At 37.2% G+C, this 26,652-nt stretch overlaps 1 pseudogene; it reads left to right on the top strand.

Moving 5' to 3' along the window:
* The first annotated feature begins 937 nt into the window (after positions 1 to 937).
* LOC121102221 lies at positions 938 to 18,705 on the top strand (annotated as a pseudogene).
* Positions 18,706 to 26,652: the final 7,947 nt, after the last annotated feature.

Here is a 26,652-nt window from a genome sequence, read left to right as displayed (position 1 = left end):
AAGCTTTGTGCGGTGGACGTTGTAATGTGCCACTTAGTTCCTCCTTTTGGAGTGAAAGACATGTTGATCCAAGCGCGGGGAGAGCTGAGGATAGACAGCTGTCTGCTCTCACCAACCTGGGGAATAGCCTAGCTGAAGAAAGCTGTCTAGTCCAAGGACATGTCACCCTCCCAGGATATCTTGCATCCAGTGACTGAGTGACATTGATATAAAGGGCTGGCCCCCTGACTCAATTCTGAAGGACAGTTCTGGCTTAAGCTGGAGACAAAGCGGGGGTCTTCACTGGGACTGCACTGGAACTGAATTTCTTCCTCTCCTCCCTCCTACCTCCTTCTCTTCCCCAAGAGATCATCTTAAAGGTATTCCCCAATAAACCTCCTACAGGCTTCCCAGGGAAATTAATTTGTGACAGTTGGTTTTGACTTGAGTAGCACTTGGGTGGCTCAGTCGGTTAAGCATCTGACTCTTGATTGTGGCTCAGTCTCTTCCTCTCCCTTTGCTCCTCCCTACAACTCACATGATTGTGCTTGCTCTCTCTCTCTCTAAAAAAGGAAGAAAATAAGAAAAGAAAAGGAGAAGAGAAGAGAAGGGAAGAGAAGAGAAGAGAAGAGAAGAGAAGAGAAGGGAAGGGAAGGGAAGGGAAGGGAAGAGAAGAAGAGAAGAGAAGAGAAGAGAAGAGAAGAGAAGAGAAGAGAAGAGAAGAGAAGAGAAGAGAAGAGAAGAGAAGAGAGAAGGGAAGGGAAGAGAAGAAGAGAAGAGAAGAGAAGAGAAGAGAAGAGAAGAGAAGAGAAGAGAAGAGAAGAGAAGAAAAGAAAAGAAAAGAAAAGAAAAGAAGGAAGGGAGGAAGGAAAAAGTGACCTGAGAAGGTAGATGGCAAATTTGGAACTTAGGTTTGGATCACTTGTCATCCAGCATCCATGCAAGTTTTGAAACCTTCATGGGCAATGAACTCGGATACTATTCCAGTTCAAGATACCGCATTAGCAACTACGACCTATCTGGCAAACGACAACTATGGGTAAATTGTGACGATAAAGCAATGCAATCAGATATTTATTGATAAGTGCAAATGATGATTTTGAGCAAAAAATGTAACTAATGACTGAGAATAAATAGCAGGCAAAACAAAGGGTGAAAGTCAGAATGTCTGCTTTTAGCTCTAAAGACATTCTCCTCTACTGCACCTGGCAGGCTGAGAAAGCTGAAGGGTAGAGATAGCACTTAATGTTAGAGTAGAAGCTCTCTGACAATCCCAAACATGGTGGGTCTATATGCCAAGGTCAGGGTCCTGCCTGGAAAACAAAGGGGCCCTGACACTTGGAATAGAATCACATGACTTGATGCACTTAAAACTCTTGAATTCCAGGATTCCCCTTAATGTTCTGGGCCAGTAGAAATGAGCACTGGGGCACCTGGGTGTCTCAGTCGTTAAGCATCTGCCTTCAGCTCAGGGCGTGATCCCGGAGTCCTGGGATCGAGCCCTGCATCGGGCTCCTCCGCTGGGAGACTGCTTCTTCCTCTCCCACTCCCCCTGCTTGTGTTCCCTCTCTCACTGGCTGTCTCTCTGCCAAATAAATAAGTAAAATATTTAAAAAAAGAAAAAAGAAAGAAAAGAAAAGAAAAGAAAAGAAAAGAAAAGAAAAAAAGAGAAAAGAAATGAGTACCACTTGCTGTTGAAGCTTAGTACTTCCCCCTTGCTCGGACGTGGGTGGTGGAGATCCTCACGCCTGCAAGAAAGTATGTGCCCTCCCACCGCAAGGTTCTGCCCCCTGCCTCTCTTGTTGATCACTAAGTCAATAAACAGTGTCTGGTCTCACCATAACCAGTCAGGTTTGCTGCTCCTCCTAAGAGAGATATTGAATTGTACTTGGGAGGAACTTCAGGAATTAGCCAACGTGTACATTCAGGACCGCAGAGAATATGCCTGAGACTGGATTCTGAGTATACGGGACCAAGATGCACAAATCACAGATCTAGATAAATGAGAGTTTATCAATATGCGAACATCCTCCCAGAATATAGGGTTTGAAACTCCTGCAAGGACCCTGGGAAATGGTGCATCCAGCTTCTAGGATAGTTATAAAAGCATGCAGAGTAACTGTCCACATATAGTGAGAGAAACAAAATGTGACAGAATTATTCTATGTTCTGATAATTGTACATCAAAATATTAATTTTAGAGTCCATCATTTAATACTCTGTTATACCTAACGGATCAGTTCTCAGAAGAGGAAACTCAGGGATCAAAAAGTATATGACAAAATGCTCTATCATATTCATTCTGAGAGAAATGCAAATCCAAACCACAAGGAAACAAGAGTTTGCTCTCAACAAATTGACAACAATGGAACATCACTGGCAATCCCAAATATCGTCGGGGCTTAGGACCAACACTATTTCTCATATGGTATTGTTTGCCAGAGGAAATAGGCAATATCTGGGAAATGTGATAATGCATATCCCTCAAGTAAAGCAATTCAAATCTTAAATGTCTACACCATAGCAAAAGACTATTTTTATATTAGAACCTTTATATAGTATTACAATTTATTGAGGGTAATGGACATACAGAACATGTGTCTGTATGGATTATATTTACCAATATTTGATGTGTTAGATACTGTTTGATTCCAGTTACAGGACATTCTTAAAAAGATGAACGGAGATTGAAGAACAAATCAATGGTTGCCAGAGATTGTAGGGTGTAGAGGGTGACTGTAAAGGAATAGCACAAAAGAAAAAAGAATTTAATGTATTAGAAATTAAAACAGAAAACTTAGGGGCGCCTGGATATCTCAGTCAGTTAAGCATCTGCCTTCGGCTCAGGTCATGATCTCAGGGTCCTGGGATCAAGCCCCATATCGGGGCTCCCTGCTTAGCAGGGAGTCTGCTTCTCCCTCACCCTCTGCCCCTCCCCTCTTGTGCATGTGCAGATTCTCTCTCTCTCTCACCCTCTCTCAAATAAATAAATGAAATCTTTTTAAAAACTAGAAAATTTAAAACACTATTCAATTTTTTAAAATTAAAAGAAACCAATCATACTTAAATATACATGTTATTTTTCATAAAATAACTACAGTTTTAAAAAACAAAAACAGTGAAAGGGAGGCACTGTTCCACATTTTTGCAAATCTTTTTACTGTCTGTGTTAATAGAAGATAACTGGAGTTCTCATATTTACTTCCACATTCAATTGATTGCCACAGCACATGGCATGTTGCCTGTGGAAGACTCCACTCTGCATTCATGACAGAATGAGTGTGAAAACTACAGCTAATACCTTATTATTTCATAAAAATAACTTTGATCTCACAGGCCCCAAACCACAGTTTGAGAACAATTGCACTAGAGAAACACCCAACTTGTTTATAAAGAGTCTTTGAACATATTCAGTGCAAGATTTTTGATTGAAAGAAAAATGGAAATGACACAAATATCCATTCATTTGGAATGCAATATGCTAATTTCCTGTAATAAATACGATTTGACAGTAAAAATGAGCACCTAGAGACACTTACCTGCAGGGACAAATGTCACAAATAAACTTGAGAGAAAAGAAAAAGTTGCAGTAGGATGCACATAGTATGATAAAATTAATAAAATTAATATAAAATGTGCATGCAAAGTAAAATCATATTTTCTGGGCATATACAGATTTGCCTTAAAAGATAAAAAAAAAAGTGTATGAGATGTTCGAAGGAGATGCCTGTTTTCTCTGGTTAGTAGAAGGAAATACAGGTGAAGAGGCGTACAAAGGTGATTATCATTTGTCATTGAATTTCTTAAGTTTTGTTATTATTTTATTGGTTAACTTAATTTTATTTATTTATACCTTCTAGCATATTTGAAGTAGTTCATACTCCTACAAATAATGTTATTAATTAATAATAATAACAAATATTATTAACTGATAATTGTGATAACTACTCTGATAATAATTAAACTTTGAATGGTGTCGTGGTATGGTATGAAAAGGAACAAACTTCCAGTTATAAAACATTTAAGTGATGGGGATATAATGTCCAGCACAGTGACTACAGTCAATAATACGGCATTGTGTATTTTTTAAATTGCTAAGAGAATAGATTTTAAGAGTCTTCATCACGAGATAAATAATTTTTTGTAACTATATACAGTGATGGATGTTAACTAGAGTTAATGTGGTGATAATTTTGCAATATATGCAAATATTGAACCATTATGTGGTACACCTGAAACTCATACAATATTAGAAGTTAATTATACCTCAGTTTTTAAAAGTGAATGAAAAAGCAAAGTAATGAGTGCAGATTCTTTGAGAAGCAGCTATAAAGGTAAAAGGTATTATGTAGGGATTTTAATAAAGTAATTTAGGATTAAGGAAGGTATTTATTTTCTTTTAGGTGAGAGTTGACCTGAGCAAGGGAGGAATTTGAAAAGATGGGGAAGATAAAGGATTCAGTAAGAAGTGAAATCATGGATGGAGCAAGGCATGTGCTGATGAAAGGAGATAGAATCCGTCGCATAGGTAGAAACAGATCTCAGGAGGAAAGACAACTTTCACTGGAGACTGTCTTAGGGAGACAGAAAGATTAGTGTCTTTGCAGCTAAATTTGGTCAGAGATTAAAAGTTAAAGAGAGTTCAAATTTAATGGATTCTAGTTTTTATTTTTTAAAAAAGAATGGAGTTATGTACTGGGTCAAATGGTATGGAGGACAAGTGGATGGATCATTTGAAAAAAGAAGTTGACTTAACATATTCAGCTTGGTAAATAAGATAATATGGAAGGATTTTTAGTTAGGATTGAGGATTGTGCCCGCTTCCTTGGTCTTCCTTATTGCAATGAGTGAACTGTCCATGCTCCTTTATAAAGCCAGGTCTTCTGCCGCACAGTAGCTCCCTATCCCCTATCCCCTACTCAAGGTTATTACTCCAGTAGTTCTATTCCATATCCCTACATTACCAATTATCCATGTGTACTGTAGAATTCCCACGATTTCACTAACACAGTATGTTAACTCCATCATTGAAGGAAGTCTCTCCCTTTACCTCAAATCCCCTTTTTGTGGTCACTTCTTTCGTATTATCCCTTATAGCAAAGCTTATACATGGAATCTGGAAAAGTCAAACCATAAGACCAGGAATTGAATAGTGGTTTCCAGGTCTATCTTGTAGCACATAATGCCATGATATTCTCATGTGCTATTTCGTAAAAAGCAAAGTGCATTTCATTTTCCTCCATTTTTGATAAAAGTAATATGCCATTATCAATGACCTAACACATATAAATATGTGATTATTTTAAGATTATTTAAGACCAGATTAAATACCATTTTAAAAAGGTTGTAAATCCTTCTGATTATAAAAGATGAATTGATTTTTATAATTCGCTTTTTTTCAAATTTTAAGAATAGCAATATTGTTCTGAGTGTGAATACCTCCCTTCCTCATGTCAACCATGGGAGTAATTTCACACTGCATTCATACATAAAATAGACTTGTTTAAAAGGAAATGAAACTAAGCAATGTTACCAGACTCAATCTCTGCATGCCACATCTCTGGCATGTGTTACTTTTCTTGCAATGCCATCATTTTACTTGTAAGGCAGAGGTTAGAAAACACCTGGCGATTGACTGAGCCTCCGCAGAGCAGATCCATTGTGTGAATACTTCCCCCGTATAATATGAGTGTCATGGGGAAAGTAAGATAAATTAATAGTTCTTTCATCTGAGGATATATTTCTTAGACCCAAAATGTTGTATGTGCGTCAGCAGGAATGCTTTTTATTTTGACAATAAGAACAGTGTTTTATTCTACCAATTTTATTAATTGTCTGAAGATTTTTCTTTCTTCAAAATGTATTTGCTCTTAGAGTGTCTACCATACAAAACAAGCACCTTTATCTTCTCTTTGGCTATTTATTCATTCATTTATGTTCTCAACTTTTTGTGCCCCCACCCCCTCAAAACCCCACCAACGGTTTTCATTTTACATTATTTTTCTCTCTCCCTTTCTTTCCCACTTATGTCCACCGTTCACTTTCCTCCTCCAATCTGGGCAGATGGCACAAGAGCAAAGATGATTGTTTGACACAATTAAAAATGTCAACAGTCACAAGCAGAAGATATTAAAACCTGTTGGTTGATGATTGTTGAAGTTTTGACTATTGATAATATTATAATATATTGATAACCATTTCTGACAAAAATAACTCTAACCTTCCAAACTTCTAAAACATATTTTTTTATTTCAGTCTCTTGGTGGTTCTTTAGACCATACATTACCATTTGACAGCTCTAAATATTATTCTCTCAAGCTGCTAGAACAATTCACTCAAAAATTCAATGACTTTAACAAATATGTCAGGTACCCTGCTAGGAACTAAAAATAGAACAATAGAAGAATAAAACATTAATTTTTATGCAAGGCTTCATAATGTAGAGGAATATATCAACATTAAAGCCTGAAAAAATGCTCGCAACTTCAAGGTAGAAGAATTCACTGAGCCCCACACAACACTAATGACAAGATATCCATGTCAACATCTGTTTATTTCGTTTCTAAATTTATGGAATTAAGAAAAATGTTTACAACCATGCAGGTAGTAACAAATAATTCATAGACAAAGAAAAATTAAAACTGGATTAGTTATCTGATGACTCATACACTCTAACAAATGCTAGAACGTGCTTTAAGTGGGCAATATTTATTATAAAAATTAAATTTTAAATTGAGCTAATATTCATATACATTCTTAGACATAACCAATGATGCAGATGTTTCCCATGTTTTCTCATAAATAAAAACCTGTCAAATAAATATCCCACAGAAAATAGAAATTAATAACAATCATGATCTAAACAATGAAAATGTGGGGCACCTGCACGGCTCAGTCGATTAAGTCTATGCCTTCGGCTTGGATCATGATCCCAGTGTCCTGAGATTGAGCCCTACATTGGGCTCCTTGCTCAGCAGGGAGTCTGCTTCTCCCTCTCCCTCCGCCTGCCGCTCCCCCTGCTTGTGCTCTTTCTCTCTCTCTGTCAAATAAATAAATTAAAATCTTAAAAAATAATAATAAAAAATAAACAATGAAAATGTGAAATTTTAAAAAGTGGTCTGTGGGGGCTCCTGGGTGGCTCAGTCAGTTAAGTGACTGCCTTCAGCTCAGGTCATGATCCCACGGTCCTGGAATCTAGCTCCGTATCAGACTCTCTGCTCTGCAGGAAGCCTGCTCCTCCCTCTCTCTCTGTCCCTCGCCCAGCTTGTGCTCTCTCTCTCGCTCACTCTCTGCCTCTCAAATAAATAAATAATATTTTTAAAAAAGTGGTCTGTGAAATCAGTAAAAGTGATCTAAAGTTTACCAAGTATATTTTTTAAAAATTATAAAGCTCAATTCTGCTAGTAATATACATTGTGGAGGACTTATGTAAAAATTAATTATACAAAAAAGAAATTAATAATAATATTGAGCTTTGTCACCACTATCTCATAGGCTTATTTGTAAGAATTAAATGTTTTAATACTTGCAAAGTGCAAAGATCTATGAATGGCACATAGTCAACAATAAAATAAACTATGATGATTAAATAATGAAGATGAGATGATATTATCATTCTTTAATAGCCCAGATTATCTCAATAATTCCAGGGAATGAAATGAAAGTATAGGGGAGCAAAATTTGCCACCCCGATATGTCTCTTTGGCATTATATTATTTTAAGCCAATTATTTTTTAAAAAAACAGAAGGCTCAGGAAGAACCCTTGACCTTCCTGCAAGCTACCTGAAAGAATTCAGATAGAGGACCTGCTCCAGGAAGAGAACTGTCATATAGATAGCTACTATTATAATATGAATTAGGTGTGGTAAACAGGGAGGAACATAGCAAAGTCTGTTTGTTAAAATTTCTATGTCCCATTATTTCTGAGTGGCCCTGCAAACACTGTTTACAAACATTTACTCTTTTTCATCTTCCTGTGAATTGTCTTCCTCCCAGTTGAAGTCCCAAACCCTTAACCCCTTCTCTTTAGCTCTGGATGGCATATAACCCTCAACTGCCTGACTGCCTGGGGGGCTCAGAATCTTGTGGAGTCTCCATATGTACATAATTAAATTTGATTTTCTCCTGTTAATCTCTTTCATGTCAATTTAATTATTAGACTAGCCAAAAGAATCTTGAAGGGTAAGGAAAAATGTTTTCTCCCCAACAAAAGACAGGTCGAGTATTTTACAATCTTTTAGAAAAGATACATAGTGTCCAATCTCATTTGGGCCTTCATATAACCCACTTAACCTTTTTCCTATCCATAGACAACTCTCTTTCTAAATCTCTAATGGGCTAATTTTAGATATTTAGACTTAATCCAATGATCAACACATCTTTTACTAGGTCACTATCACTCTATTTCCCCCTTTTCTTCCTTTCACAGTGAAAGTTCTTGAAAGAACCATTGTGGAACAATGTTAGGAAGGACCAATAAATGTCATACTTTACATCCTAGAGTCCAGAAAAAATTAAAATAAGACTGAGCAGACTGAGAACCAAAACATCACTTGCATTTTTGACCACTACTTTTTGCCTCTGTACCCTACTGCCTTACTATTGTTAATAAACATTCCCTTTGTATATGTTGTTTTTATTAATGTACCATAATATTTAAAATAAATATTTCCCTTTGTATATGTTCATTTTATTAATGTACCATAATATTTAAAATAAATAAATGATAAGTGTCCTGCTATTTTGAAAATCCATTTAGTGGTTTGCATAATTATGCTATCTTCTCATAATTACTCCCATAGATTTTCTGAGACATAGAGAATAATTTTAATCTACTGAAAATGTTCTTTCCCTCTCCACTTGAAACTAAATACATGCATATGGCAGAGTTACTTTTACTCCCTGCAAAGATGCTGATGAATATTTCTGGACTCATAGAAAAACACTATCTCCAACCAAGCATATATTTAAACATTATGGAATCTTAAAAGAAAAAACAACAATATTTGGCATATACACCAAAGCTTTTTACACAATTAAACAGAATGCTTTCATATTTAACAACTTGCATGAAGTCTTAGAAATAAAAAATTGATTTTTTTTTTTTTTTTAGTATTACTTAAGAAAGCCATAAACATAGAAACTTCCAATTTGGGGTTTGCTTATTAACAATAATCCTAATAGGTTTTCTGAGAGATTTATATTCAAGTAACATAAATAGAAATCACAAATATATAATTAGCCGAGATAACGTCTGGAATTACAGCTTTGGTGTGCGCTTTGAACCAGCAGCTTATGTGGGGCTTTTGCTTCTCACAAAAACCCACATATAATTATTGGAACATTATTAACAGCCTCTGGTTGGCCACACATAATAAAAAAGTCACAGGAAGAGGAAAAAGAAAGGATTCATTGGCCAATCTACCAAAAAGCCAGGCCACCTTAGCTGACATGCTAACGAGATATGATAAACAAAGAACTATACTGATCCTTTTGCACTGGCCTCTGAGTGCACTAAACACTAGAATATGTCACATGGGCAATATTGTGAAGTTCTGTGTCAAAGACTAGAATTTCTTGTGAATGAGAGGACAGAAGGAAAAATGATGAAGTAGGTGAAACTAATGGCAAATAGAAGCACTATACCCTCATAGAAAAATTGCATAATATAAAATTGTGCAGGAAAATAATTTGTCCTCTTTTGCAACACTTCTTCCATTCTATTAGCCTTTAGGCTCAATCTGTTATCAGAGCCAAGTTTATACTGTTATCCAAGGCTTTACCAGTTTATACTGTTATCCAGTTATACTGTTTACACTGTTTATACTGTTATCCAAGGCTTTATCAATGTAATTAAGCCTATATTAATAATACCACCTTTTTCTCTCAAAGTTTTCTCCCCAGTGTAAATACCTATAACCAAGAAGTTCATGGCTTGTGTTCAGAGATTTCTTTCATCCTTCCACATCCTTCCTTCCACTGAGGGTCAACAAACATTTTTTCTCTTCTTTAATAACCAGGTAATGGTGAGTTGGATCTAAGATTCAAGAGAGAAAATGAGCATGGTAAGGAAGTGTGGCCAAAGTGGTCTTTGAAGTAGGGATATATGGAAATAACTCAATGAGTAAAAGTTCAGGAAGTTTTGTTTCCAAGGGTAACTCCCGATGGAAGGACTTCTTAAAAAGTAGAGAGAAGATAGAAATAAGAGAAGAATAAGGGCAGATTTATTCCAATGGCTGGTTTTTTTTCTCTAATTATTTTCAATTTTTTTTGCAAATGCAGCTGTCTGGAATAGTTGGTTTACCACCTCTGAATTTTACTTCAACTAAACCTCATAAAAAGGGTGTGGAGATGGATATCCCAAGTAGTCATTTTATAGTGTGCTGAAATTATATGTGTTATAAAGAAAATAAAGCGAAATTAAAAAAATAGAAAGTGTATTTTAGAAAGCTGAAAACAACAAAGAAAACAACAGTGTATAAGAAGACCGGAAACCCTAAACAAAAATTTCGTACAAACCACAAACAAAAGGAAATCAGAGCTTCAACTGATGTTACATGCTGCAAAAAGGATGTCAACCCCAAATCAAAGAACTGTCCTCCAAAAGTTTTTTCATATGAAATTAAAAGAAAAATCATTTGTTTCAACTACATTCTTTTATATAAATGACATCATAGGAGATTTACAAACCAAATACAACAATGGATATATAATATATAACATACAGCATATTCAAAGTAGCACTTCAAACAATTCTAACAAGTGAAATAAATAATTTGGACAAATAAAATTCACTAGGTAAAATAGTATCTTTAAAAATATGTCTTGAATGCTAGACCTGGTTTTAAATTTAACCTAACAGAAGCTTTGAGTCATGTTTAGAACTTGCTCAAATAAAGAACTATTAAACATAGACCACATAGTCTCTGTTGTACTATTCTATAGTAAACTCTAGCTGATTAATCCCTTCGCCAGTTTAATACAATGTCTACATGAGCAAATCCTATTAGAAAATATATTACTTAAATGTGCTTATCTATCTAAAATCATTGGGATGATGCAGTTTACAAGTTATAAAGATTTAAAGCAGGTGTGTTAGACTTCTATTAGTTGTTCTAAGGCACAGAATAAATAAAACCAAACCAGATTTCTATGAAACTAAAGTTACTAATTTAAATGCCCCCTTTAATTTACACTAAAATTAAACATTCTGAATGGTTTTTAAAACTGATATCTTAATATTAGTATATTTACCTAGTAGCAATCTTAAAAATGATAATAATATCTTACCCTCCCAGAGTGTTATTGTGTTTTAGGCATTGTTCTCACAAATTTAATCCAAACAGCTACCCCAGAAAATAGGTATTACTGCTATCCCCCTTTCCAAGACAAAGAAGCTGAGGTTCTGAGAATTTAAGTGATCTGCCTAAAACAAACAAAAAACAATCACACACATACAGAAAAAAAATAAAACAAAAAACACAGCTGGGATTCAAATACATGCCAAGGTGCTACAAAGACTGATCTCATTACATGAATGGCCTCCTCAATGATATTCAATGAAGAATAAAGATTTCGTGAATTGTAGGGGACCATCCATCCTTTCTAGAGATACTGAATTTTTCTCTTAATACTTAGTTTGGGACTGGATTCGACATTTTTAATAGTCTTCATTATTTTGCATATTCTTTGTACCCAAATGACTACTTGTAAATTGCCTTACAATCCTATGTCTACATGCTCTACACACTCTGCCTCTTTCTGTTTCTGTTTTCCCTCCTTCTCTCTTTTTTAAATACCGCTGATGGACAGAGATGTTTCTAGTGAAGAACATTTTATGGCATATGTAGGATATGCATTGATATTAGTTATGATTTGATTATGCACAAAGGACCTCAAATAGAAGAGCCAAGGGAAGACATTTAATAGAATCACGCGGAGATGTTGAATTATGGTTTCTGCCCAATGGGAATCTGCTTTTAGTTGAGACTCCAATAGAAAAGGCACTCTTCCCTTCAAAACTTCTCCTCAAAAATTTCTCCTATGTTATGATAACATAAAGAACACATCCTTAGAAAAGGAACATTGTTCTTAGAGAAAGAACATTGGTTCAAGACAAAGCATAAAGAGAGAAAAAGAAATCAACTGAGCTCTAAAGGTAAATAAGAAAGAAAAAAAAAAAAACACAAGAAAAACCAGGAACAATACAAATGAGCAAAATCTTCTTTCTCTGGAGTAATTAGATATGTGTAGTGCAGCCAACACATTGCCAAACAATACATACAAGGGAGTCAAGGGAGTCACAGAAGAGAACGCACAAATGGACTTTAAGAATATAAAAAGCTGCTCAATCTCAGAGGTAATCAAGGGAAAGACTGATTAAAACACAGGTCACTGTTAGATCAAGAATACCAATTAGAATGTTTAGCCTCTTCTTCTCTCGCCCGATTAGCTCTCTTTCCTCAAGGAATAATTATCCTGTTGATTCATTTTGGTCTTCTTGTGCTGTTGCTCCCCTTCCAAAGTCTAGGAATCTTTGAGTATCAACCACGTTTATGAATGAAGCCCCTGGTTGCTGTATAGAGGTGATTTGGGCCAGTTTTGCTTCTTTTATATAAGCCTGTTTCCTGTTTCCCCAGTAGCCCACCTTCCTGAATCGGAAGGCTGCACTGAAGGACACAGAAGGTGACCTTCGTGTGTGTGGAAAAGGGACAACTTAGCTATCAAGCACACAGGCAGGCCTTGACTTGGGCTTCTTGGGAAAAGACTACAGGAAGTCACATGCAGATAGCTCACTGGAGAATGCACTTGGAATCACTTGGAGATACAGCTGGAAGAAAGTGAGCATGGCCACACTGAGCAGATACAGGCGCTGACTGACCATGCAATGGCAGATGAGATTTCAGACCATCCTACCGGGAGCTATTGACCTAGGATGGCCCTTCAGACTTGTCCCAAATTGAGGCACAGGCACACTCCTGGTTTAGGAGGTTTTTCTTAAGTACTGCAAAAAGACAATGGCTTTTATATTTTGCCTTGCATCAGCAGTGAATCCTCATCATTGTTCAATAAATCCATGAGTCAAATGTACTCAGCAACTGCCTCGCAATTCATAGTCCTTAGGGTTAACCCTTTCCATCACACTTCTCGAGCACCAGAGATACTGAGCATCAGGCAGTGATACCCCTCCACCAATTACACATTCCATTTACCACTGGTGAATATTTTGACAACATGCTAGAGCTACCCATAATCTATTTTCCACCAATAATTGCCAGACAGCTGAAAAAAGACCTAGTGCTAAAATTCTATTTAATGTCTGTTTCCTACACCAATCCTGAGACCAAATATCCTGGCTTGGGTTCCATGGTGAGAGAGAGACCCTGAGGTATGGAGTTGTGTGGAGTATTGGCGAGCGGTCTCAAGAAAGAGACTATAAAAAATGAAGAAGGAAGGATTGGACCCACGAAAGAGTTGACCCTCAGTGTGGTTGTAAATGAGCCTTTAGTTGGTCATAGTTGAAGCAAGATGACTGAGACATTCTACTTCTGTATCAACTAGTTATTATCCCTCTGCCATCCTCTCCCAGTGGTTAAAATTTGGGGTAGTGCATTTCTCTGCTCCTGAGAATAGTTCCCTGAGAAAAATACAGCAGCGACCTTTCAGCAACCAATATTCTTAGTTGCTCAGGAATCGATACCTTGGCGCTCAGGAGGGAAACTAGGGGGAAATACAATAAACTACATATACGCAAGTGGAAATTTGATGAGTTTTAACATATGACTAGCTCATGGAAATGACCTCCACAATCAAGATAATTAAGATTATCAATCAACCTCAATAGTTTTCACATGTACCTTTGCAACTGCATCTCCTCCCCCTACCCCAGCCCAGGCAGTCATTGATAGAATCTGACGCCATGGATTAGTTTTTATTTTCTATAATTTTATACAAACACAATCATATATTGGGGTGCCTGGGTGGCTGTCAGTTAAGTGTCTGACTCTTGACTTTGGCTCAGGCCATAATCTCAGGGTTGTGAGATTGAGCTCCATGTTGGGCTCTGCACTGAGCATGGAGCCTGTTTAAGATTCTCTCTCTCTCCCTGTCCCCTGCCCCTCCCCATCCTGTTTGCGTGAGCTCTCTCTCTACTAAATAAATAAATAAATAAATAAATAAATAAATAAATAGAATAAAATAGTTTGTAGTTTTTTTCTTGCTTCTTTTACTCAACATAAGTATTGTGGGTTGTATCTATTTCGTTGCAATTATCCATGATCCGTTCCTTCTCTGCTGAGTAGTAATGGATATATCACAGTTTTGTATTCATTCTCTCACTGTTGAACATTGGGCTGTTTCCAGTTCTTGGCTATTACAAATAAAACTACTATGAACATTCAAATACACATTTTCGTATGGATGCAATGCAAGCTTTCTTTTCCCTTAAGTAAATACATAGAAGTGGAAAGACTGGGGCATATGCCAGGTGAAAATTTAACTTCTTATGAAGCTGCCAAGCTATTTTCCAATGTGGTTGTATCGTTTCAGATTATCACCAGCAGTGTATGAGAACCACTTGCTCCCCATCTTCACCAAGACTTGGTGTTAGTAAACCTCTTGATTGTAGCCATTCTACTGAGAGTAAGGTAGCATATTCCTCTGGTTTTAATTTGTGTTTCCCTAATGATTAATGATGTTGAGCACTTTTTAGGTGCTTATTTACCATTAAGAATATAGACATACCTAAAAAAATGTTCAACATCATTTGTGAGCATGCATGTGCGCACACACACACGAAACTCTCTAAATCTTTTGCCCATTTTCATTGGACGTTTGTTTTATTGAATCATCATAGTTCTGTATATATTCTAGATAAATTCCTTTGTTGGCTAAATATTCTGCAAATATTTTCTCCCAGGTGATAGCTTTGCCTTTCATTTTCAAAACAGGATCCTTCGAAGAATAAAAGTATTTAATTTTGATGAAGTCAAATATATTACCTTTTTAAACAATTGGCATCATATTTAAGAAATCTTCGCCAAGGGGCGCCTGGGTGGCACAGAGGTTAAGCGCCTGCCTTCGGCTCAGGGCGTGATCCCGGCGTTCTGGGATCGAGCCCCGTGTCAGGCTCCTCTGCTGGGAGCCTGCTTCTTCCTCTCCCACTCCCCCCGCTTGTGTTCCCTCTCTCGCTAGCTGTCTCTCTCTCTGTCAAATAAATAAATAAAATCTTCAAAAAAAAAAAAAAAAGAAATCTTCGCCAAACACAAATCCCTATATCCTTCTGGTTTTGTCTCCAAATTTTAGTTTTTAGCCATTATTTTTAGGACAGCCATCCATTTGGGGTTAATTTTTATACAAAGCTTGAAGTAAAGGTTGAGGTTAACATTTTAACCCATGGGCATAAAATTATTTCAGCACCGTTTGCTGAAAAAAATTTCCCCCCCCCCCCCCCCACTGAATTTCCCTGGGACTTTCCTGTGTCTTTGCATGCATGATAATATTTTTATTGGGTGCCACACATTTTTAATTTTAACTCCTGAGTGATACACATTTTTGTATTACTATAAATATTTTTTAGCTTTGTTCAAAAATTCAGTCAAGTGACTTGGAATTTGTCTGATCCTCTCAAGTCTTATTTATAACATTGTCAGATGGGACCAGAGAAGCCTTTAGTCTAGGGCTAATTTTTCCCCACCACTGAGGCAAGAACCATCCACTCAGTACCCCACAAAGTATGCTTTTCCTATCAGGTACAGAAACAAACTCGTTCTGGCCCTCCGTAAGACCAAGAATTGACCCTTTTGCTCCTTCCAGGTGTTTCTTTCTCTGGTCTTAGGTAATTTCCTTACACACACCTGCTAATCCATACTCAGCAAAGAACCGAGGGAAACCCTGGGCACATCTGGAGATTCTTGCTCTCTCACTGGGCTCCACCTTGGTTTGTCTCCCTGCTCGTAGCTGGTAAACCGGGCAGTAAACTGAGACAATCACAGGGTTCGCCTCCTCTGCGCCTCCTCTCGCCTCCTCGCCTCCTCTTCCTCTCTCAGTGATCCTATACATTCTAATGCTGTTTCTGAAAAACCTGTCAAATTATTTGGGGATTTTTTTTTTCCAGATAGGAGGGTAACTCTGGCTCTTTTGACACCATCTCTGTCAGAATAAGAAAACAACTATAGGCTTTCGACACATTTTAAAGGAGATCTTGCCTCTACAAGACAAGTGGTTCATTTTCTTTAGTGTGATGATTCTCAAAATATAGGGAAACAGAAAACGCACTTGAGAAACTTGCTCAAAATACATATTCTAATGTCCTGCCTCAGAAATTCAACGGAATAGATCTGGCATGGAATAAGTTATCTGAATTTTTAGTAAGTCTAATACTAGTCTGATGCTGATACAGAATTTTCAATAATTCCGATACGAGGTGTTAATAGACTATAATTCGAGAAACTTGCTTCTATGATTATTCTGTCCAGGTTAATGTGGGCAAAAATGACTCGGCTGCATGCTCGAGGTAGGGAGGGTAGAGACCTTGGCAGTATTTGTGTTGTTAACCCTCTGATTATCATTATTACATCACCCTTTTCCCCTCCAACCCTGAGTGCCCTCTTACCCAGAGTCTGGAGTCTCTCCAGAGCTGAGCTGGGTGAAAAGAGCTTTCAAGTGATCTAGCCATTCTCTTTATTGTCAGCTTTATATTGCGATTGTGATCCCATCTTCTCTCTATCTTTCAGGGATTTTTCAAAATCTCTGGGTGCTAATGACTTTATTTCATTTTCAGAGTGCTATGAATCCATTTCTTTATAGATATTTTATTGTCATTTCAATTTAATTTGTCGGGAAATAGAGTAAGGGTAGATTCAATTCATTATCTTTAACTGGAAGACATGATTTTAAATAGCATTGGAAGTAATCTCATAAATGGAGTGGTCTCTTATTAATTGAGTGAAGAATTTCTATAAATTTCTACCAAGATAATACGTACAGTCTTAATAATAATATTTGCATTTTTTTATTGTAATGAAATCACTTTCCAACATTTTTTATTTATCATTTAATTTCATCCTTAGACCATGCCTCTCACAAGGCTCAGCATTTTTTGGTACATTTTACTAAGGTATGTTAAATGACTTACTGAAGGCCACACACTGGCAGGAATAAAATTCCAAGATTTTTGAATTTTAAGATCATTAAGGCTTACTTGTATGTTTTTGTTTGTTTTTTGTTTATGTTGTTAAAATCATCTCAATTATAGAAATATTTATTGCTGCTAAAGTCCATATTGCCGCAAAAATTTGAGGATGAATAAAATTAAATAAGTCTATTGGGTATTTTGATTCATCCAACTCCTACTAATATTTAACCTGTTAACCTATAGTGATTACTAGTTGCTAAGCGATGGTGTAAGCGATTCCTGTAAATCAGCTCTTAGTCTTCACAAGAACGCCATGAAGTATGCATTATTACTCTGGAATTTTACTAACAGAGAAACTGTGGTACAGAACAATTCAGGTCACGTGGTTAAAAATTGTAAAAGCTCAGACCCCAAATCTCAGAATTTTGCTAAAAAAAATCTGTGCTTTTAGCTACTATACTCCACTGCCTCTTACACTGAAGAAGTCTCTGTATTTAATCTAAAGAATCATTTTTTAGTTGATCAGTTCAATATTCTAAATATTGTCAGAGGACATTTTAAGCAGCCTGCTTCACAAAAACAAAATCTCACAAAATTTCTGATTCTTCTCTTTAGTGACATTAACTGACTCTGGTTTTTGCAGTCACCATTACTTCCAACTGTCTTCTTCTCACTGGGGAGTGAAGTATTAGGTTTGCATGTGAATCTCTCTCACCAGTCAAGAGGCATTCTGTTAGAATCTTAAACTGACTTAGCAATAAAAACAAAACATAGAAGTCTACCCAGGAAATCGCTATTTCAATATATTGTGATTTTAAAAAGTGGTTTTGTGTGTATTTAAGTATGATTGTTTACCTTCCCTTTTGACTTGATTCCACCTCCCCTTTACAACCAGCTTTTACTTTGTAACTGCTACTTGTCCCATCGAGTAGCTAACAGGTGACATTACTTTGGACTAACTTTGAAGAACCATCTACATTTTAATGGAGACTTTAACCAAAATATCGGTTAAGGATGCACCTGGTCTTGGAGAGCTTTGCAGAACTGGCACAAGAAAGTATTCATGGAGCCTCTGGTTAATGAATAAAATGAGGAACATACTGCCGCACGCTGACTCCTGGGAGAACATTACAGAGATTTAAAAAAAGAGCCATATTGCTCTTTTACCAGGGGCCCACCAACGTGCATTTCATTGGCACCAAAACCGTGAAGAGGGTGGCACAAGACATCATTGAGAAGTACTACACACGCCAGGCAGTGACTTCCACACCCCCAAGCACTGGTGCACGGGGATCGTCCTTATTCCCAGCAAGAAGCTCGGCAATGAGACAGCAGGCAGTGTCACACATCTGACCACGCGGATTCACAGAGGTCCTGTGAAAGGGACCCCCATCAAACTGCAGGAGGAGGAGACAGAAGGGAGGGATCCTTGTGTTCCTGAGGTCTCAGCCCTTGGATCAGGAGATCTTTAGAGTAGATCATGACACTAAGGAGATGTTGAAGGTCTTGGACTTTGGCAGTCTGTCCAACATGCAAGTCACTCAAACCACAGTAGAGGGTGAATTTCAAGACATCACATGGAGCCCTTTGAATCTTTCTGCTGTGCTGTAATATCTTCACTAAACCTTTGCCGACAACAACATAAAGAGCCATATTATGGAAGAAAAGCTATTGGTATGATCACTATATCCAGCTTTATCTAAAGAAAACCACCTTTGTAAGTCACTAATATGGTAAAATAAACAATAGCTGGAAATAAGCAAATGTTGAAGGAGAAGAAAGTGATGAATGAAAACATCCCTATATTCCTTTTGTACTTCAGACATGCTCTAGAGGTCTAGAGCTGGCCCATTTCAAGAAGGATATCATCCAATAAAGCAGAAGTATGTAGAAGAAAACCCAGGGAAATATTCTTACACTGGATTAGGAGGAAGTTTTCCAAAATCAAAACATCAAAAGATTTCCTATGGTCTGCGTACTGCTCTATCCCTACCCAGTGAGTTTCTTGGGCACTTTTTTAATGTAATGGAAGCACGAGCCTTGTCACCAGGTGCCCAGCTTGTGATAGGAATTCAAAAACAATTGTGGAATAAATAAATTTATATTACTGGTTTGAAATTAAATTAGTATGGTATAAAATAATAAGAATATATGTTTTACAAGTTGTTGACTAGCATAAACAAATTACTTTAAGATATATGGGTTATTACTCCTTCTATTTTCTTTTTTTTTTTTTTTTAAGATTTTATTTATTTATTCGACAGAGAGAGAGATAGCCGGCGAGAGAGGGAACACAAGCAGGGGGAGCGGGAGAGGAAGAAGCAGGCTCATAGCAGAAGAGCCTGATGTGGGGCTTGATCCCAGATCGCCGGGATCACGCCCTGAGCCGAAGGCAGACGCTTAACCGCTGTGCCACCCAGGCGCCCCTATTACTCCTTTTATTTTCCTGTCATAATGTTTATTGCCTCATAAGATACATAATTTCAAATAACATCTGAATGTATTTCCATCAGGCTATTTACAATTAAGATCTAGGAAGAGGGGTAGGTATCTGATTGCATATTTCCAAATTTCCAAGGATAATCATCTCATTAAATTGGTGCTTAAGCAACAAAAATACAGAAGCATCTGTTTGCTTTTTAATGTTACTGTAACATGAATTTGGCAACAACAAGAAGAAATTTTTCCAGAAATTAATGGAAAACTAAACATATTCTAGCTTTTGTTAGAAAACACAGCTCTTCAGAAATACAGTAATTTGTTATTTAAAAACCTTAAAGTAATGTTGTTATAAACTGTCAGAAATTCAAAGTAACAATTTAATTATCAGCTCATGGTTTTTGTCTGTTTGTTTAGTTTCCTTATTAACCAGCCATTTTTACATTTGAGATAATCTTTTAAAACAACATTTCGGTGAAGGAAGAGGACTGGACTCTGAGTCAGGGAATGTCAATGTGTTCTTAGCTAATTATCATCAGTAAAATGAAAAGGGAAATTGAATTAGAACATCTCTCATCTCCATCCATAAAAAGTTCTATAATACGAATGTAATTTATATGATATAATAGTATGTAATAATAACGCGTACTGTATAATCAGCCAGCTAACTGGAAAATAAAGAATAAAATCTAGATGTAGAAGAAGGATAACTGATAAAGATTCCTAGATCCAGCTCCATCCAGCCCTCATAATCTTACCTTTAAAAGTCATATAAGGTGTCTGGACCTCAGCTTTGTCATCTGTAAGATGGCCAAAATAGTTGGGCCCAGATGGTCCCCATAGTCCTTTCCAGCTCTCAGAATCATTCATTTTGAGACACTGGATGTCTTCTCTCAGATTGAATCTCTGCGCATTTGTACAAGATTAAATCTTGAATAGTTTTGAAATCCGAAATTATTTAGGAAGCAGAACTCTTAACACAATTACACAACTCTTGAAACTTTCTTGGTTAGATCACATCATGAGCCAGAACTGGCATCCAGCAGATGGCACTATGCCATCATCATGGGACGGCCAGCTCTAAAGTGCAGACAGTCCTCTCTCAATCAGCAATCTTAATCATTTCCAGTAATTAACAGTGCCACACTTTTTTTCTTTATGATTATAAGATGATCTTGATACTTTCTAATTTGAATAATTATGACCCACTAAATTCTTTCTGTCGTCAGGTGGATAAAAGCTGAAAAGGGAGTTTGCTAGTTCTAAACCCTGAGCAAAGACCAAAGACAGAGGTAATGAAGTTATCTGTTCTATGATAGAATGGTGATTCACCTTCTCAAGAAGACTGCTGGCTCCACCAATGAGGCTGTGAGCTCTGTGAAGGCAAGAACCATGCCTTATCTCTATGCCCTCCCTTACTAGGAGGTACTTAATAAATCTGTTGAAGAGATTAGAAACAAAATATAGGATCAATGAACAGAAGATGTGGAAGGATGTAGAGAAAGTCATATACAGAAATTCTCTATTGATGCCGCAATTATCGAAGGAAAGTAAGCAGCAAAAGTGATCATCTGAGAATGAAGAGGAGGGTGAAGGCGCTAGAAGTTCAGAGGGCAGAGAAGTTGTGAAATGTTTCCTAGAAGAGTGAGAGAATGAATGAACCATACTGGAATAACATGGTATGATTACTGACCAGTTTTAAGAATAATCTGAATCTTTGGTTCTGATTTTCTTTAAGATTTTATTTATTTTTTTTTAGAGAAAGAGTGTACATGAGTGGGGGGAGGGAGAGAGGGAGAGGGAGAGAATCTCAAGCAGACTGCTGCTGTGTGGGGAGCCAGAAGTGGAGCCCCATCCCATGACCCTGAGATCATGACCCTAGTGGAAACCAAGGATTGGACGCCTAACCAATTGAGCCACGCAGGCACCCCTTTTTGGCTCTGATGAAAAAGAGAACAATAAAGTGAATTTATCTTAAGCTAATTCAAGGGTCCAGGCATGGTATAGGAAGACAGTTTGATACAGTCATGGTTGAGATTAATCAAGAAAGGTTCAGGGAGGAGAATGGGAACAAGGGAAATAGAGGGATGATTATAATGATGGAACATGGAATTTAAGGTGAGTAAAGAAGAGAGAGAATGTCAAGAAATTAAAACGAGGGAGTATCAACGAATTGGAAATCCTAGTTGGGTTGAAGCATTGTTGGAGCAGTGGATGAAATCTGATGAAATGATAGGTGGTGGCAGTGAGCAAGAGGTATACGTAATTGTGAAGGGATTGAAGTTATTAGCAATGACAAGTTCTAGAATTTGACCACTAGAGTTAGAGTAGGCTGGAGGGCAAGATTTTTGAAGGAGAGAAGTCATAGAGACAAAGCTGTTGGAAGTATTATCTAGATGTATCTTTAAATCAATAGGAAGAAAGTCAGCAGTAATGTGAGAATGACAATGAACAAAAATAGCAATAAGGAAGAATAAGACGAGGGCCTCTTAGAGGACACTAACCATGTTGATGATACAATCTAATTAGAGATGGTATTCAAAGATAGATAATTTCAGGCAGGAGGGAAGGAGAAGGGTTTGAAAGCAACCATGAGGAGTAAGAATATTTCTTCAACATATGACCACAGGCAGAATACAAAGCCACCACTCGAGAGGCCCACAAGGAAAGCAAGATCATCAAAGAAGATCTAGATTTCTGTTTAAACAAGAAGCTGAAAGAAACATACAGGGAGAGCATTTAGCATATCGTATTTAAGTAAGAGTGTACATGAGATTTTGCCAATGATGGACCATGATAGAGGGCAGTGTGGAAAAGTGTTCAGAATTTGTGAGTGATGGGAGAAAGGAGCAGAACAGGGGATAGCAGAACTTTATTGGTACTGGTGTAAGAGCTAAGGGATGACATAGAGGTGATGAATATATTAAAAAATGATGTAATAATATTTATAAATCCTTATGGATTAAAAGCAGATCATAGCAAGGAGGATCTGGATTTGGGGAAAAAGGAAAAACTAGGTTCTGGGTCTCTTGTTGAGTTCTGTTGATGGTGGCAGTGAGATCTATAGAAGCTGGGTTTTGTTCCACTCTATGAAATCCTATAGACTCACACTGATGGAACTAGAAGCTTCCTCCCTTATGCTGGGGTTCACTTTTGACACCTGTTAAGAAAGACGTAATCCAAAACACCACTGCACAGTTGCTGCTTTGACATCTGAAAATGGAGTTAAAGCTTCTCAGGAAGTCATTTGTTACTCTGCATGGGTAGGAGTCCACTCACCAATGATGATGGATATAGAAGGTCTAGATGAGACACATCCTTTCCAGAAAAAATTATCTTGCTTTCTCTTTCTAAGACTCCTATTATTTGGATGTTGGGCCCTCCTGGGATGATCCTTTAATTTTCTATTTTTTTTCCCTACATTTATTTTTTGCCTATCCTGCTTGTTCTTTCTGAAAGATGTTCTGACCTTTATTTGTTTCCACTTTTGTATGCATAATTGGGGTGATATTTAAGAACTCTTTTTCTCTTTTCAAAAAACAACAACAACCAAAAAAGAGCATATAGTACTTGTTTTATGGATGCAAGATTTCCAATTTCTTTCTCCCAGAGGATATTATCATTCCTTTGACGCTTTCCTTTCCATTAACTGTGTCTGTTTCCTTAGAGTCCTTTCTCTTTTTTTCAGGCACTAAAAAGTCAGTTATAATTTCCATACTGAAGAAAGACCTTGTCCTTTGGTGGGGTTAACTAGGAGACTGAGCAAGGACCCAGAAGTTTCACTGGACTTCTGCCAAAAAGCCATCTCTGTAGATATATTCAGTTCTCCCACAGGAGAATATTTCAATATCCTTAGGAAGTGAAACAGTGAAAGTGATCTAAAGTATATAAGCTTCAATATACTTTTTGTTTCTAATAAGATACGTTAGTGCCCACTTCACTGTGTTCTTGTTCTTTCTAGTTCTAATTATGCAGGGAATACATGTGCTGCTATCATGGGAGAAAGGGTAGTTGTCTATAAGCACAGGTGAAGAAAAACTTTGGATTTCCTGAGATGCACAACAAATGTCCCAGTTCTTCTTTACTCCTGGCCATACCCTGAGGTTGCTAGAGCACCTAACTCCCTAGCCTGTTATGGTTCTGCCCTGTAGTCATCTTGCTTCTGCTGGACCTGGATGTCAGCTTTCTTGGCTCTGCAAAGCCTCTTGCTAGCACATCTGTTTCTCAACTTCTGAATGTTCACTGATGTTTCTCATTTGCTAGAGTCCCTTGTCCTGTGCCCTTAGACTTCTGGTTCACTCCCTTTTTTTCTTCCTGTGTTATTATTTTAGGGGAATATTTGAATAAGGCAAACATCTGCACTTGTATTTAAGTCCCACTGTTACTTGTATCCCTTTTGCCAGTGATAAGTAGAACCTGGATTATAACATGAAGAACCCCACTAGGGCTTGTGTTAGAGCAAATGTGGCTGGAGTTAATCCTCATATGGTCACATCACGAGCAATGATTTAGTTGTCGCTGTTCTAGAAACTGTGGATAAAACCAGGAAGGTGATTCTGTGGATTTTGCCATTTTCTCAAAGGAAAAGTGATTTCTACATCCTATGTGAGAATGTCATTATCGACACTTTATAGCGTTGCTAGCTGAACATAGGATTGTTTAACAGAGCTGCTAAATGAAGAAACGCACATTTGTCTCAGGTCTCTTTGATCCAGAGATCATCTTCTTGACATTACACCACACGTCTTCCTTGACAACCTCAAAGTACTCTTGGTTAGGACCAGTTGTCTGGATATGTTATAGTTTAGTGAATTTGCTGAACATATGATCACTGTGAGTTTTGTCACAAGTTTGCTGCATTCCATTTACCATAAATAATAATCTTGTAAATTATTACAAGAATTATTCAATATAAATATTAAATATTATAAAACATTAGTGTGTGAAGTCACACTAACAATTTTAATACCTTCCAAATACTTCTACCATAGCAACACCTAGATTAGTCATTTTAAAGTGTCTCCTGGGGCGCCTAGGTGGCACAGCGGTTAAGTGTCTGCCTTCGGCTCAGGGCGTGATCCCGGCGTTATGGGATCGAGCCCCACATCAGGCTCCTCCGCTAGGAGCCTGCTTCTTCCTCTCCCACTCCCCCTGCTTGTGTTCCCTCTCTCGCTGGCTGTCTCTATCTCTGTCGAATAAATAAATAAAATCTTAAAAAAATAAATAAAATAAAATAAAATAAAATAAAATAAAGTGTCTCCTGAGGTGTCCTTTGGGCATGCGGTGGCGGTAGTCAGAAATGCGGAGCAGAGAGAGGAAAGAAGTGGAATAAGAAACATGAAAACTTGGACTTCATGCTTCATTTGTGCCTATGCATCACATCCAGGGAGACCAACCTCAATCTACTTCAGAGTGAGAGATCAAATATAAATGTAATAAAATAGAAGACATTCCCTCGCCTCAAATAAAGGGGACTACCTTGAAAGCAATGTATTTCAAACATTTGCAAGTGAATTTCCCAGCAGCAGTAAGACAAATGTGGTACCATAATTCAGCAGATGAGAGTTCAGAATCCTTGGGGAAATGGCCATTACTCCTTCTACAGATTGGACTTACATGCCTGTATATTTCATCAGTGCTTTCCCGTCAAATCTATCACATCCTAAATGGCATTACAAAAACAAATGCTCTTCTTCTAATGAGTTTTTCATGTTTTTCTCTTCTGTTCCCCTGCTAACATTCTTTCCTCAGCAGTGAGGGCAACACATTTGTTCTTTAAAACAAATCTGAATAGAAATTCCAGGAGAAAAGCCCGTGGTAAATGCCCGGCAAGGTAAATAATTTGATGAGACATAAAAATAATGAAATTACAGCCACCTTCACTGGAACTTGAGAGTTTAATTGTACAAAGAAGTATTGGAGGAAAAAAGGGGGGGGGCAATAATATGTTAAAATTGCAAAATTAATCCTTACTGAAGCAAAAAGTAGAATGATTCACCAATGGAAGCTTTCATGTCTGAGCCAGTGATATCAATATTTTTTTTCACAATAACTAAAATCTGGATTGTGATCTATTTTTATCATTGTTGTGTAGCTTTTGTGGCCAGTGTATAAAGAATGTGCAGTGAGAACTCACTTCAATCATGATGCAGCTTAAGGTAGAGCTCTGCTTCCCCCTCCCCTGCTCTTACCCCTTAGCCTAGGCAGTAATCGAGGGCATGGAGCCACTTGAAGAGAACTCTCCCCCACTCCTTGCTTCTATAATATTTATTTGTTTCTTTGCTTCTCTTTCTTATTTTTGCAACATCGTAAGATTTATCTCAGAGAATTACCTGAAAAATTTTTTAAAAGAACCAAAATAAAAATACTTTTAACCATCATCAAATAATAGATCGAGTATATATTTCAGCTGGGCAAAGCACTTTACATTATTTGACTTGGTTCAATACTCAAAATTACCATTTCAGGAAAACTATTATTCTTACCCATGTGGTTACGAGGAATATGAGGTTCATAAGGTTAAACAACAGGCTCCAGGTCACATGACTGGGGAGTTAGGCAAGCCCCTCTGAGTATTAATCCCTCATAAAGATTTAAATTGAATCGGCAACAATACACTTCTTTCACAGAGCTCATTAATTTAAAATCAACTAAGAGTGAACTTCTTAAAATGTCAGCTCAAGCACCTATTAACTTCTGTTTAAAATGTTAGTAATTTAATGACCTTAATTAGGAATGAATGAATCCCATTTGTAATAAATTATTCCTTTTGGAAAGACCAACATAATAGCTGGAAGGAAACTAATGATACATCAAACTTGGGCCACAAATAAGCTAACACATTTGTCCTATAGAAAATGCGCCATGTCCAGTTCACACTGGAAGAATCTGAAGAACTCTGGTTGTGTCTCACAACCCAAAGTAACATTTCCTTTTGCATAATGCGTACCCCAGCATCAGGTAGCCATATCGGAATTAAGTATATGGCCAGAGGCACAGATACACGTGCTGTAGGCACTCAATAAATAGTGATCTATTAGCAAAACTTATGAGAGAGAAAAAAATGGTTTTTAAATGTGGTCAGGAAATGTTGCATCTG

Source organism: Ursus maritimus, unplaced genomic scaffold (genome assembly GCF_017311325.1).
Source record: "Ursus maritimus isolate PB19 unplaced genomic scaffold, ASM1731132v1 scaffold_13, whole genome shotgun sequence".
NCBI lineage: Eukaryota > Metazoa > Chordata > Mammalia > Carnivora > Ursidae > Ursus > Ursus maritimus.
Note: the sequence above shows the minus strand (reverse complement) of the source record. Positions and strands in the feature narration are given on the sequence as shown.